The sequence below is a fragment of the Mytilus californianus genome, unplaced genomic scaffold, assembly GCF_021869535.1.
Source record: "Mytilus californianus isolate M0D057914Y unplaced genomic scaffold, xbMytCali1.0.p SCAF_20, whole genome shotgun sequence".
Classification (NCBI taxonomy): Eukaryota; Metazoa; Mollusca; class Bivalvia; order Mytilida; family Mytilidae; genus Mytilus; species Mytilus californianus.
In genome coordinates this window covers 528931-544479 of record NW_026262669.1, presented here as the reverse complement: position 1 = coordinate 544479, position 15549 = coordinate 528931, and the positions used below count along the sequence as shown (strand labels likewise).

The 15549-nt window shown below is 33.1% G+C and overlaps 2 protein-coding genes across 4 annotated transcripts in view; one reads left to right on the top strand and one right to left on the bottom strand.

Annotated features, from left to right (window-relative positions):
- The window catches only part of LOC127731659 (tight junction protein ZO-1-like), a 611031-nt gene that overhangs the window by 402967 nt on the left and 192515 nt on the right, over positions 1–15549 (bottom strand). The gene's annotated exons all lie outside the window — the stretch shown is intronic.
- Positions 5107–15549, top strand: part of LOC127731661 (uncharacterized) — a 46097-nt gene continuing 35654 nt past the window's right edge. Inside the window, exon 1 of the mRNA XM_052240429.1 lies at positions 5107–5201. The gene's annotated coding sequence lies outside the window, so the exon portion shown is untranslated. The remainder of the gene's footprint in view (positions 5202–15549) is intronic.

Sequence of the window (15549 nt, the reverse complement as noted above, 5' to 3'; positions counted from 1 at the left end):
CATCTACTTCAAATAACCCATACATATATAAGGAGATGTGGTATGATTGCCAATGATACAACTATCCACCAGAGTTCAAATAATGTGACTGTAAGAAGTTATAAGTCAATTTACAGACATCAACAATGAACAAGACCGGTACATTGTTTTCAGCCAGTATAGAAAAAAGAGGAGTTGTGGCTTGGTGGTTATCCAGTGAACGGCTTACAAGGGGTGCGCTAGACTTAAAAAAAGAGACAAAAAAGGACAGGACTTAGTCGCTGGGCTATATATAAAGTGCCCACTTACTTAACCTTAGAGGAGCTGCTCTATATTAAAAAAGAAAAATGTTGGGGATTTAGACAATGCGAGCAGACTTTTGAGAAATAGGAACAACAGAGTAAATGCAAGGACACTAGGCTAATCTGCCCGCTTTGTGTCTAACTATAAACATTATTGTCAAGGGAGGGATTTGGACTGATGTACATCTACTCCATTGTTCTCTATGAACATATATAAAATATGTTAAATGAAAAAAAAGTGCAGCTGTAATGTGAACATAGTAAATTTACATCATTATAGCCTCAATTTTTTATTGGAACCTATGTAGACCCATTTTTTAGGCAAGGCGTGTTATATAACTCTTGATATCAATAAAATACCATCTGTATATACTAAATATATTTACTGTTTAACAATAATAACAAAATAGTGGTTATTGCTATATAAGTATGCAGGGACAAAAGCGTGCATTTTAAGTAAACAAACATCAATGAACGACCACGTGTTTGTCTGCTGTGCTTAAATTACAAAACGATCCATCAGCTTCATTTACACGAATTTTTGTTACGACAACCAATTAAACATGTCTGTATAATTTTTAAGTTTTATAAAAACTGTATTTGTTGTTATTACTTGTGTATGCATGGAAATATAATGACGATAACATTGAATTTTACCGCAAAAATTGAATACACAACATTCCGGATATGTACACATCAAACACGTCAAACTTTTGAAATGATACATGGTAACGTATAGCCACTTATATAACAGTAAATTTCAGTGGATAAGCTACCAAAAACAATCAATAATTTGCATATGCATGGCCGGACACCTAATTGAATCAGCTTTTGTTTTGGTAGAAACATGTAAACATTGAAAACCGCCATTTTGACATAGGAAACAAACTCATTTTCAATCTTGGATTAAAGGACATTTCGCACATTGCCAGCATATTATGCATAGCCAGTCATGTAAAAATATATCTTTAAATTTATCTACACTTACTTTTCTATGTTTTAGTCAATTTAATGTTTTAATTTCCAAAAGAACTGAACATCGTTCTCAAAGGCGAGGAAGAAAACCTAAAGGTGGCGCTGTTAATTGGAGTGAAATTTAACATACGGTTACTTTTTGTGTCGACAGATTGACCTTTGTCTGTCAGATTCAGGCGTTTGCCGTTCAACTGTATAACTAAATGTTTTTCTGACGCATTCAGTATAATTTCGGTTTGTGACCCATTCATAAAGGACGCTTCACTATGGCAACGGTATGCATGATGTCACAAATCTTTACTCTGATTGGACGAAATAACGGATTTGAACAAAAACCAACAAAAAAGATATATGCTACAATAAAAGGAAAACATTACGGACATAAAATCAAACTTAAAAATGAAATCATCCAGATAAATAAAACTAAATTCAGGTAAAGAAGGTGTCATTATCACAACTGTCAAATTGTTTTGATTTTGTAGGCTTAGCCTTTAATACACGAGTTGGTAGATATCACTGACATGTTCATTAGATCAACAAGGTCAATTAGGTTATTAATAGCTCAGTGCTATAAATTATATATTATTGACTAAAACTTCAAAGGTGAAATAATAATCTCAAAGAGTACAAAATAATATACTTGAAATAAAGAATGTCAAAATACATATATCGCAAATGTAATTAATTGTCAAAAGCTGTATTAGATCATATCTATTTGGCGTCCGTCCGTCCCCGATATACATACCGAATTTATTGTGAAAGTTGTTCTTGGCGTATAGTTATAATTGACAATTCTTCATGGATCTAAACTGTTTCAAGTTTGTTATTCATTACAGAATGTAACCTACATATCTTATGTGTATGTCTATCTCACAATTACAGGTACTTCTTTATCTCTGAATAATACCTATATATATATATATATATATATATATATATATATATATATAATTTAGTTAAGTACAATGCAGTATAGATTATAATTCTTTAGAGAAAAGCGCATATACTCAACTTTCATAATCGTCAGCCTTTTGCCGACAAATTGTGTGCAATGTTTGTAAACTATGATTAAAATGATAAAGAATCATGGTTTGTTTTATGCTGACGTCTGAATGCGTCAGATATGTTTTTTTAAAGATAGTACTTGTTTGTATTATGTTGTCATTTTGACGACACACTAATGCAGACCATATGGTCACATCAGATTTGAATTGCTGTCTTGGATCTCACAACAAAATCCCCATATTTTTTTTCAATTCTCCGATGGCGTGCTCAAATTCTATTCTATAATATGTAATATGTCTATTTAATTTTGTCAATACTGGATGTATGTTCGAATATATCTAAACAAAGAAACCAACACTTTCCCCTGAGAAACAGAGTACTTCCTTTTATGTTATGTTTCTAATATGTGACTTACCTTATTTTAGAATAGCAAAAGAATACTCAACAAACGGTGCACTTGAAAATCACGGGAAATTGCGACATGCAAATGATAGGCGAAACATACCAAAGGTACATTCAAATTCACAAGTCGACAATATACTAACAACGCCATGACAAAGAATAAAAAAAAACAAAAGACAAATAATAGTATACAAAACACAACATAGAAAAGTCGAACAACAGTACACAAAACACAACATACAAAAGACAAACAATACTAGTAGTATACAACACACAACATAGAAAAGTCAATATTGAGCAACACAAACAATAGTATACAAAACACAACATAGAAAGTAAATACTGAGCAACACAACCATAGTATACAACACACAACATAGAAAAGACAATACTGAGCAACACAAACAATAGTATACAAAACACAACATAGAAAAGACAATACTGAGCAACACAAACAATAGTATACAAAACACAACATAGAAAGTAAATACTGAGCAACACAAACAATAGTATACAACACACAACATAAAAAAGACAATACTGAGCAACACAAACAATAGTAAACAAAACACAACATAGAAAAGACAATACTGAGCAACACAAACAATAGTATACAAAACACAACATAGAAAGTAAATACTGAGCAACACAAACAATAGTATACAACACACAACATAAAAAAGACAATACTGAGCAACACAAACAATAGTAAACAAAACACAACATAGAAAAGACAATACTGAGCAACACAAACAATAGTATACAAAACACAACATAGAAAAGACAATATTGAGCAACACAAACAATAGTATACAAAACACAACATAGAAAGTAAATACTGAGCAACACAAACAATAGTATACAACACACAACATAAAAAAGACAATACTGAGCAACACGAACAATAGTAAACAAAACACAACATAGAAAAGACAATACTGAGCAACACGAACAATAGTATACAAAACACAACATAGAAAAGACAATACTGAGCAACACAAACAATAGTATACAAAACACAACATAGAAAAGTCATAATTGAGCAACACAAACAATAGTATACAAAACACAACATAGAAAAGACAATACTGAGAAACACGAACAATAGTATAAAAAACACAACATAGAAAAGACAATACTGAGCAACACAAACAATAGTATACAAAACACAACATAGAAAAGTCAATATTGAGCAACACAAACAATAGTATACAAAACACAACATAGAAAAGACAATACTGAGCAACACAAACAATAGTATACAAAACACAACATAGAAAAGACAATACTGAGCAGCACTAACAATAGTATACAAAACACAACATAGAAAAGTCAATACTGAGCAACACAAACAATAGTATACAAAACACAACATAGAAAAGACAATACTGAGCAACACAAACAATATTATACAAAACACAACATAGAAAAGACAATATTGAGCAACACAAGCAATAGTATACAAAACACAACATAGAAAGTAAATACTGAGCAACACAAACAATAGTATACAACACACAACATAAAAAAGACAATACTGAGCAACACAAACAATAGTAAACAAAACACAACATAGAAAAGACAATACTGAGCAACACGAACAATAGTATACAAAACACAACATAGAAAAGACAATACTGAGCAACACAAACAATAGTATACAAAACACAACATAGAAAAGTCAATATTGAGCAACACAAACAATAGTATACAAAACACAACATAGAAAAGACAATACTGAGCAACACAAACAATAGTATACAAAACACAACATAGAAAAGACAATACTGAGCAACACTAACAATAGTATACAAAACACAACATAGAAAAGTCAATACTGAGCAACACAAACAATAGTATACAAAACACAACATAGAAAACACAATACTGAGCAACACAAACAATAGTATACAAAACACAACATAGAAAAGTCAATACTGAGCAACACAAACAATAAATACAAAACACAACATAGAAAAGACAATACTGAGCAACACAAACAATAGTATACAAAACACAACATAGAAAAGTCAATACTGAGCAACACAAACAATAGTATACAAAACGCAACATAGAAAAGTCAATACTGAGCAACACAAACAATAGTATACAAAACACAACATAGAAAAGTCAATACTGAGCAACACGAACCTCACCAAAAAACGGGGGTCATCTGAGGTTCTCCGGAAGTGTAAGGTTACACAATATAAAGTTTAACCCCGCCGCAGCACAGTGCATTAGAAATATTAATGTCTGGTGTCTGTCCTTCGTTTACACGATTACACCTTCTCACTAGTGTGTATTTTTTTAACAATTCCTTTGTAAGCGTAATTGTAATGCTAATTGTAGGTATGACGGTTTCCGCAAAAGTTTACAGTTCATACGTATTTTAATGATAAAGAAACATTGTACATCACTGATCAAGCATGACCATAATAAAATTAATACGTCTTCAATGTTTACTTTTAAAAAAATAAGTGTGTCATTATAATAGTATCTCCTAAAAGGATAAATAGTAAAATTTCTTACATTTTACAGGTAGGTTGTTTAATTATTAAAATGTATAATATATATTAATTCATTTTATATTATATTGTTATAAATCATCATTTATGTCAAACGTTCTACCTACAAGGTGTGTACATTTTTTCCGCTATATGTAATAAGGTGTATTGTTATACTCGTGTTATTCATTTTGTGTGTATCTTTCATGTTTCATGTTTAATTCCTAATTGTACATACCAAGAGGGACAACGTTCTTAATTTTTTTTTAAATGGATTGCTGTTATAGATGTTGGCGTTGTTTGTTTAAAAGATAAATATAGAAGAAGCCAAGGCTTTAACCACAATAATTCAACAGATTGAAAAATTATATATCAAATATTAAAGTTACAAAATATGTGTCAAATGTATTCCCTTGTCCCGTTTGTATTTATTGACAGTTTTGAAATTTTTAAAATTATCCCCGACTTTCAACTTTATCTTTACCCAATTACAACAAATGTGTATGCAGGCGCAGATTTTTAATATATCAACACACAATTAAAACCCATAGGTAGTTTTTTTTTCTATTTATTAACTTTAATCTCAAAATGATATAAAGTTTACAATGTAAGTATAGAATATCTCATTTCAATATTTTTTTAATTAATTATTTTTTTTTTCTTTCATCTCTGTATTTACTATTTTTAGTGATTACATGAATGATGCAATTCTTAGCGATAAATCAATGCATTGACCAGAAATACCTATACTTCTTCCGTCCGGCTGAAACAATAGACAGTTGTTTTTCACTTGGTTTGTTGATTAGCGTTTGATTTTGTTATTTTTTATGGACTTCCCCTTTTTGAATTTGCCTTTAAGTTCTGTATTTGTGTTGTTCTTATTTAGTAAAGGCTTTCCCAAAGCTTGATTGACGTATAGAAATATGGAAATCCGTAGACTTCTAGTCTTAGAGTTCTGTATTTGTGTTGTACTTTTTTTAGTAAAGGCTTTCCCAAAGCTTGATTGACGTATAGAAATATGGAAATCCGTGGACTTCTAGTCTTAGAGTTCTGTATTTGTGTTGTACTTTTTTTAGTAAAGGCTTTCCCAAAGCTTGATTGACGTATAGAAATATGGAAATCCGTAGACTTCTAGTCTTAGAGTTCTGTATTTGTGTTGTTCTTATTTAGTAAAGGCTTTCCCAAAGCTTGATTGACGTATAGAAATATGGAAATCCGTAGACTTCTAGTCTTAGAGTTCTGTATTTGTGTTGTACTTTTTTTAGTAAAGGCTTTCCCAAAGCTTGATTGACGTATAGAAATATGGAAATCCGTGGACTTCTAGTCTTAGAGTTCTGTATTTGTGTTGTACTTTTTTTAGTAAAGGCTTTCCCAAAGCTTGATTGACGTATAGAAATATGGAAATCCGTAGACTTCTAGTCTTAGAGTTCTGTATTTGTGTTGTACTTTTTTAGTAAAGGCTTTCCCAAAGCTTGATTGACGTATAGAAATATGGAAATCCGTGGACTTCTAGTCTTAGAGTTCTGTATTTGTGTTGTACTTTTTTAGTAAAAGCTTTCCCAAAGCTTGATTGGCGAATAGAAATATGGAAATCCGTAGACTTCTAGTCTTAGAGTTCTGTATTTGTGTTGTACTTTTTTAGTAAAGGCTTTCCCAAAGCTTGATTGACGTATAGAAATATGGAAATCCGTGGACTTCTAGTCTTAGAGTTCTGTATTTGTGTTGTACTTTTTTAGTAAAAGCTTTCCCAAAGCTTGATTGGCGAATAGAAATATGGAAATCCGTAGACTTCTAGTCTTAGAGTTCTGTATTTGTGTTGTACTTTTTTAGTAAAGGCTTTCCCAAAGCTTGATTGGCGAATAGAAATATGGAAATCCGTGGACTTCTAGTCTTAGAGTTCTGTAATTGTGTTGTACTTTTTTTAGTAAAGGATTTCCCAAAGCTTGATTGACGTATAGAAATATGGAAATCCGTAGACTTCTAGTCTTAGAGTTCTGTAATTGTGTTGTACTTTTTTTAGTAAAGGATTTCCCAAAGCTTGATTGACGTATAGAAATATGGAAATCCGTAGACTTCTAGTCTTAGAGTTCTGTATTTGTGTTGTACTTTTTTAGTAAAGGCTTTCCCAAAGCTTGATTGACGTATAGAAATATGGAAATCCGTGGACTTCTAGTCTTAGAGTTCTGTATTTGTGTTGTACTTTTTTAGTAAAAGCTTTCCCAAAGCTTGATTGGCGAATAGAAATATGGAAATCCGTAGACTTCTAGTCTTAGAGTTCTGTATTTGTGTTGTACTTTTTTAGTAAAGGCTTTCCCAAAGCTTGATTGGCGAATAGAAATATGGAAATCCGTGGACTTCTAGTCTTAGAGTTCTGTAATTGTGTTGTACTTTTTTTAGTAAAGGATTTCCCAAAGCTTGATTGACGTATAGAAATATGGAAATCCGTAGACTTCTAGTCTTAGAGTTCTGTATTTGTGTTGTACTTTTTTAGTAAAGGCTTTCCCAAAGCTTGATTGACGTATAGAAATATGGAAATCCGTAGACTTCTAGTCTTAGAGTTCTGTATTTGTGTTGTACTTTTTTAGTAAAGGCTTTCCCAAAGCTTGATTGACGTATAGAAATATGGAAATCCGTGGACTTCTAGTCTTAGAGTTCTGTATTTGTGTTGTACTTTTTTAGTAAAAGCTTTCCCAAAGCTTGATTGGCGAATAGAAATATGGAAATCCGTAGACTTCTAGTCTTAGAGTTCTGTATTTGTGTTGTACTTTTTTAGTAAAGGCTTTCCCAAAGCTTGATTGACGTATAGAAATATGGAAATCCGTGGACTTCTAGTCTTAGAGTTCTGTATTTGTGTTGTACTTTTTTAGTAAAAGCTTTCCCAAAGCTTGATTGGCGAATAGAAATATGGAAATCCGTAGACTTCTAGTCTTAGAGTTCTGTATTTGTGTTGTACTTTTTTAGTAAAGGCTTTCCCAAAGCTTGATTGGCGAATAGAAATATGGAAATCCGTGGACTTCTAGTCTTAGAGTTCTGTAATTGTGTTGTACTTTTTTTAGTAAAGGATTTCCCAAAGCTTGATTGACGTATAGAAATATGGAAATCCGTAGACTTCTAGTCTTAGAGTTCTGTATTTGTGTTGTACTTTTTTAGTAAAGGCTTTCCCAAAGCTTGATTGACGTATAGAAATATGGAAATCCGTGGACTTCTAGTCTTAGAGTTCTGTATTTGTGTTGTACTTTTATTAGTAAAGGCTTTCCCAAAGCTTGATTGACGTATAGAAATATGGAAATCCGTAGACTTCTAGTCTTAGAGTTCTGTATTTGTGTTGTACTTTTTTAGTAAAGGCTTTCCCAAGGCTGGATTGGCGAATAGAAATATGGAAATCCGTGGACTTCTAGTCTTAGAGTTCTGTATTTGTGTTGTACTTTTTTTAGTAAAGGCTTTCCCAAAGCTTGATTGACGTATAGAAATATGGAAATCCGTGGACTTCTAGTCTTAGAGTTCTGTATTTGTGTTGTACTTTTATTAGTAAAGGCTTTCCCAAAGCTTGATTGACGTATAGAAATATGGAAATCCGTAGACTTCTAGTCTTAGAGTTCTGTATTTGTGTTGTACTTTTTTAGTAAAGGCTTTCCCAAGGCTGGATTGGCGAATAGAAATATGGAAATCCGTGGACTTCTAGTCTTAGAGTTCTGTATTTGTGTTGTACTTTTTTAGTAAAGGCTTTCCCAAAGCTTGATTGACGAATAGAAATATGGAAATCCGTGGACTTCTAGTCTTAGAGTTCTGTATTTGTGTTGTACTTTTTTAGTAAAGGCTTTCCCAAAGCTTCATTGACGAATAGAAATATGGAAATCCGTGGACTTCTAGTCTTAGAGTTCTGTATTTGTGTTGTACTTTTTTTAGTAAAGGTTTTCCCAAAGCTTGATCGACGAATTGAAATATGGAAATCCGTGGACTTCTAGTCTTAGAGTTCTGTATTTGTGTGGTACTTTTTTTAGTAAAGACTTTCCCAAAGCTTGATTGGCGAATAGAAATATGGAAATCCGTGGACTTCTAGTCTTAGGGTTCTGTATTTGTGTTGTACTTTTTTTAGTAAAGGCTTTCCCAAAGCTTGATTGACGAATAGAAATATGGAAATCCGTGGACTTCTAGTCTTAGAATTCTGTATTTGTGTTGTACTTTTTTAGTAAAGGCTTTCCCAAAGCTTGATTGACGTATAGAAATATGGAAATCCGTGGACTTCTAGTCTTAGAGTTCTGTATTTGTGTTGTACTTTTTTTAGTAAAGGCTTTCCCAAAGCTTGATTGACGTATAGAAATATGGAAATCTGTAGACTTCTAGTCTTAGAGTTCTGTATTTGTGTTGTACTTTTTTAGTAAAGGCTTTCCCAAAGCTTGATTGACGTATAGAAATATGGAAATCCGTGGACTTCTAGTCTTAGAGTTCTGTATTTGTGTTGTACTTTTTTTAGTAAAGGCTTTCCCAAAGCTTGATTGACGTATAGAAATACGGAAATCCGTGGATTTTTAGTCTTAGAGTTCTGTATTTGTGTTGTACTTTTTTTAGTAAAGGCTTTCCCAAAGCTTGATTGACGTATAGAAATATGGAAATCCGTGGACTGTTAGTCTTAGAGTTCTGTATTCGTGTTTTGCTTTTTTAGTACAGGCTTTCCCAAAGCTTGATTGACGTATAGAAATATGGAAATCCGTAGTCTTCTAGTCTTAGAGTTCTGTATTTGTGTTGTACTTATTTAGTAAAGGCTTTCCCAAAGCTTGATTGACGTATAGAAATATGGAAATCCGTAGACTTCTAGTCTTAGAGTTCTGTATTTGTGTTGTACTTTTTTAGTAAAGGCTTTCCCAAAGCTTGATTGACGTATAGAAATATAGAAATCCGTGGACTTCTAGTCTTAGAGTTCTGTTTTTGTGTTGTACTTTTTTAGTAAAGGCTTTCCCAAAACTTGATTGACGTATAGAAATATGGAAATCCGTAGACTTCTAGTCTTAGAGTTCTGTATTTGTGTTGTACTTTTTTAGTAAAAGCTTTCCCAAAGCTTGATTGACGTATAGAAATATGGAAATCCGTAGACTTCTAGTCTTAGAGTTCTGTATTTGTGTTGTACTTTTTTAGTAAAGGCTTTCCCAAAACTTGATTGACGTATAGAAATATGGAAATCCGTAGACTTCTAGTCTTAGAGTTCTGTATTTGTGTTGTACTTTTTTAGTAAAAGCTTTCCCAAAGCTTGATTGACGTATAGAAATATGGACATCTGTAGACTTCTAGTCTTAGAGTTCTGTATTTGTGTTGTACTTTTTTTAGTAAAGGCTTTCCCAAAGCTTGATTGACGTATAGAAATATGGAAATCCTTGACTTCTAGTCTTAGAGTTCTGTATTTGTGTTGTACTTTTTTAGTAAAGGCTTTCCCAAAGCTTGATTGACGAATAGAAATATGGAAATCCGTGGACTTCTAGTCTTAGAGTTCTGTATTTGTGTTGTACTTTTTTAGTAAAGGCTTTCCCAAAGCTTGATTGACGTATAGAAATATGGAAATCCGTGGACTTCTAGTCTTAGAGTTCTGTATTTGTGTTGTACTTTTTTAGTAAAAGCTTTCCCAAAGCTTGATTGGCGAATAGAAATATGGAAATCCGTAGACTTCTAGTCTTAGAGTTCTGTATTTGTGTTGTACTTTTTTAGTAAAGGCTTTCCCAAAGCTTGATTGGCGAATAGAAATATGGAAATCCGTGGACTTCTAGTCTTAGAGTTCTGTATTTGTGTTGTACTTTTTTAGTAAAGGCTTTCCCAAAGCTTGATTGACGAATAGAAATATGGAAATCCGTGGACTTCTAGTCTTAGAGTTCTGTATTTGTGTTGTACTTTTTTAGTAAAGGCTTTCCCAAAGCTTGATTGACGAATAGAAATATGGAAATCCGTGGACTTCTAGTCTTAGAGTTCTGTATTTGTGTTGTACTTTTTTTAGTAAAGGCTTTCCCAAAGATTGATTGGCGAATAGAAATATGGAAATCCGTAGACTTCTAGTCTTAGAGTTCTGTATTTGTGTTGTACTTTTTTAGTAAAGGCTTTCCCAAAGCTTGATTGGCGAATAGAAATATGGAAATCCGTAGACTTCTAGTCTTAGAGTTCTGTATTTGTGTTGTACTTTTTTAGTAAAGGCTTTCCCAAAGCTTGATTTGCGAATAGAAATATGGAAATCCGTGGACTTCTAGTCTTAGAGTTCTGTATTTGTGTTGGACTTTTTTAGTAAAGGCTTTCCCAAAGCTTGATTGACGTATAGAAATATGGAAATCCGTAGTCTTCTAGTCTTAGAGTTCTGTATTTGTGTTGTACTTTTTTAATAAAGGCTTTCCCAAAGCTTGATTGACGTATAGAAAAATGGAAATCCGTAGACTTCTAGTCTTAGAGTTCTGTATTTGTGTTGTACTGTTTTAGTAAAGGCTTTCCCAAAGCTTTATTGACGTATAGAAATATGGAAATCCGTAGACTTCTAGTCTTAGAGTTCTGTATTTGTGTTGTACTTTTTTTAGTAAAGACTTTCCCAAAGCTTGATTGACGAATAGAAATACGGAAATCCGTGGACTTCTAGTCTTAGAGTTCTGTATTTGTGTTGTACTTTTTTAGTAAAGGCTTTCCCAAGGCTTGATTGGCGAATAGAAATATGGAAATCCGTGAACTTCTAGTCTTAGAGTTCTGTATTTGTGTTGTACTTTTTTTAGTAAAGGCTTTCCCAAAGCTTGATTGACGAATAGAAATATGGAAATCCGTGGACTTCTAGTCTTAGAGTTCTGTATTTGTGTTGTACTTTTTTAGTAAAGGCTTTCCCAAAGCTTGATTGACGTATAGAAATATGGAAATCCGTAGTCTTCTAGTCTTAGAGTTCTGTTTTTGTGTTGTTCTTATTTAGTAAAGGCTTTCCCAAAGCTTGATTGACGTATAGAAATATGGAAATCCGTAGACTTCTAGTCTTAGAGTTCTGTATTTGTGTTGTACTGTTTTAGTAAAGGCTTTCCCAAAGCTTGATTGACGTATAGAAATATGGAAATCCGTAGACTTCTAGTCTTAGAGTTCTGTATTTGTGTTGTACTGTTTTAGTAAAGGCTTTCCCAAAGCTTGATTGACGTATAGAAATATGGAAATCCGTAGACTTCTAGTCTTAGAGTTCTGTATTTGTGTTGTACTTTTTTAGTAAAGGCTTTCCCAAAGCTTGATTGACGTATAGAAATATGGAAATCCGTAGTCTTCTAGTCTTAGAGTTCTGTTTTTGTGTTGTTCTTATTTAGTAAAGGCTTTCCCAAAGCTTGATTGACGTATAGAAATATGGAAATCCGTAGACTTCTAGTCTTAGAGTTCTGTATTTGTGTTGTACTGTTTTAGTAAAGGCTTTCCCAAAGCTTGATTGACGTATAGAAATATGGAAATCCGTAGACTTCTAGTCTTAGAGTTCTGTATTTGTGTTGTACTGTTTTAGTAAAGGCTTTCCCAAAGCTTGATTGACGTATAGAAATATGGAAATCCGTAGACTTCTAGTCTTAGAGTTCTGTATTTGTGTTGTACTTTTTTAGTAAAGGCTTTCCCAAGGCTTGATTGGCGAATAGAAATATGGGAATCCATGGACTTCTAGTCTTAGAGTTCTGTATTTGTGTTGTACTTTTTTTAGTAAAGGCTTTCCCAAAGCTTGATTGACGAATAGAAATATGGAAATCCGTGGACTTCTAGTCTTAGAGTTCTGTATTTGTGTTGTACTTTTTTAGTAAAGGCTTTCCCAAAGCTTGATTGACGAATAGAAATATGGAAATCCGTGGACTTTTAGTCTTAGAGTTCTGTATTTGTGTTGTACTTTCTTTAGGAAAGACTTTCCCAAAGCTTGATTGACGAATAGAAATATGGAAATCCGTGGACTTCTAGTCTTAGAGTTCTGTATTTGTGTTGTACTTTTTTTAGTAAAGGCTTTCCCAAAGCTTGATTGGTGAATAGAAATATGGAAATCCGTGGACTTCTAGTCTTAGAGTTCTGTATTTGTGTTGTACTTTTTGTAGTAAAGACTTTCCCAAAGCTTGATTGGCGAATAGAAATATCGAAATCCGTGGACTTCTAGTCTTAGAGTTCTGTATTTGTGTTGTACTTTTTTTAGTAAAGGCTTTCCCAAAGCTTGATTGACGAATTGAAATATGGAAATCCTTGGACTTCTAGTCTTAGAGTTCTGTATTTGTGTTGTACTTTTTTTAGTAAAGACTTTGCCAAAGCTTGATTGGCGAATAGAAATATGGAAATCCGTGGACTTCTAGTCTTAGGGTTCTGTATTTGTGTTGTACTTTTTTTAGTAAAGGCTTTCCCAAAGCTTGATTGACGAATAGAAATATGGAAATCCGTGGACTTCTAGTCTTAGAATTCTGTATTTGTGTTGTACTTTTTTAGTAAAGGCTTTCCCAAAGCTTGATTGGCGAATAGAAATATGGAAATCCGTGGACTTCTAGTCTTAGAGTTCTGTATTTGTGTTGTACTTTTTTTAGTAAAGGCTTTCCCAAAGCTTGATTGACGTATAGAAATATGGAAATCTGTAGACTTCTAGTCTTAGAGTTCTGTATTTGTGTTGTACTTTTTTAGTAAAGGCTTTCCCAAAGCTTGATTGACGTATAGAAATACGGAAATCCGTGGACTTCTAGTCTTAGAGTTCTGTATTTGTGTTGTACTTTTTTTAGTAAAGGCTTTCCCAAAGCTTGATTGACGTATAGAAATACGGAAATCCGTGGACTTTTAGTCTTAGAGTTCTGTATTTGTGTTGTACTGTTTTTAGTAAAGGCTTTCCCAAAGCTTGATTGACGTATAGAAATATGGAAATCCGTGGACTGTTAGTCTTAGAGTTCTGTATTCGTGTTTTGCTTTTTTAGTACAGGCTTTCCCAAAGCTTGATTGACGTATAGAAATATGGAAATCCGTAGTCTTCTAGTCTTAGAGTTCTGTATTTGTGTTGTACTTATTTAGTAAAGGCTTTCCCAAAGCTTGATTGACGTATAGAAATATGGAAATCCGTAGACTTCTAGTCTTAGAGTTCTGTATTTGTGTTGTACTTTTTTTAGTAAAGGCTTTCCCAAAGCTTGATTGACGAATTGAAATATGGAAATCCGTTGACTTCTAGTCTTAGAGTTCTGTATTTGTGTTGTACTTTTTTAGTAAAGGCTTTCCCAAAGCTTGATTGACGTATAGAAATATGGAAATCCGTGGACTTCTAGTCTTAGAGTTCTGTATTTGTGTTGTACTTTTTTAGTAAAGGCTTTCCCAAAGCTTGATTGACGTATAGAAATATGGAAATCCGTAGACTTCTAGTCTTAGAGTTCTGTATTTGTGTTGTACTTTTTTAGTAAAAGCTTTCCCAAAGCTTGATTGACGTATAGAAATATGGAAATCTGTAGACTTCTAGTCTTAGAGTTCTGTATTTGTGTTGTACTTTTTTAGTAAAGGCTTTCCCAAAGCTTGATTGACGTATAGAAATATGGAAATCCGTAGACTTCTAGTCTTAGAGTTCTGTATTTGTGTTGTACTTTTTTAGTAAAGGCTTTCCCAAGGCTTGATTGGCGAATAGAAATATGGAAATCCGTGAACTTCTAGTCTTAGAGTTCTGTATTTGTGTTGTACTTTTTTTAGTAAAGGCTTTCCCAAAGCTTGATTGACGAATAGAAATATGGAAATCCGTGGACTTCTAGTCTTAGAGTTCTGTATTTGTGTTGTACTTTTTTAGTAAAGGCTTTCCCAAAGCTTGATTGACGTATAGAAATATGGAAATCCGTAGTCTTCTAGTCTTAGAGTTCTGTTTTTGTGTTGTTCTTATTTAGTAAAGGCTTTCCCAAAGCTTGATTGACGTATAGAAATATGGAAATCCGTAGACTTCTAGTCTCAGAGTTCTGTATTTGTGTTGTACTGTTTTAGTAAAGGCTTTCCCAAAGCTTGATTGACGTATAGAAATATGGAAATCCGTAGACTTCTAGTCTTAGAGTTCTGTATTTGTGTTGTACTTTTTTAGTAAAGGCTTTCCCAAAGCTTGATTGACGTATAGAAATATGGAAATCCGTAGTCTTCTAGTCTTAGAGTTCTGTTTTTGTGTTGTTCTTATTTAGTAAAGGCTTTCCCAAAGCTTGATTGACGTATAGAAATATCGAAATCCGTAGACTTCTAGTCTTAGAGTTCTGTATTTGTGTTGTACTGTTTTAGTAAAGGCTTTCCCAAAGCTTGATTGACGTATAGAAATATGGAAATCCGTAGACTTCTAGTCTTAGAGTTCTGTATTTGTGTTGTACTGTTTTAGTAAAGGCTTTCCCAAAGCTTGATTGACGTATAGAAATATGGAAATCCGTAGACTTCTAGTCTTA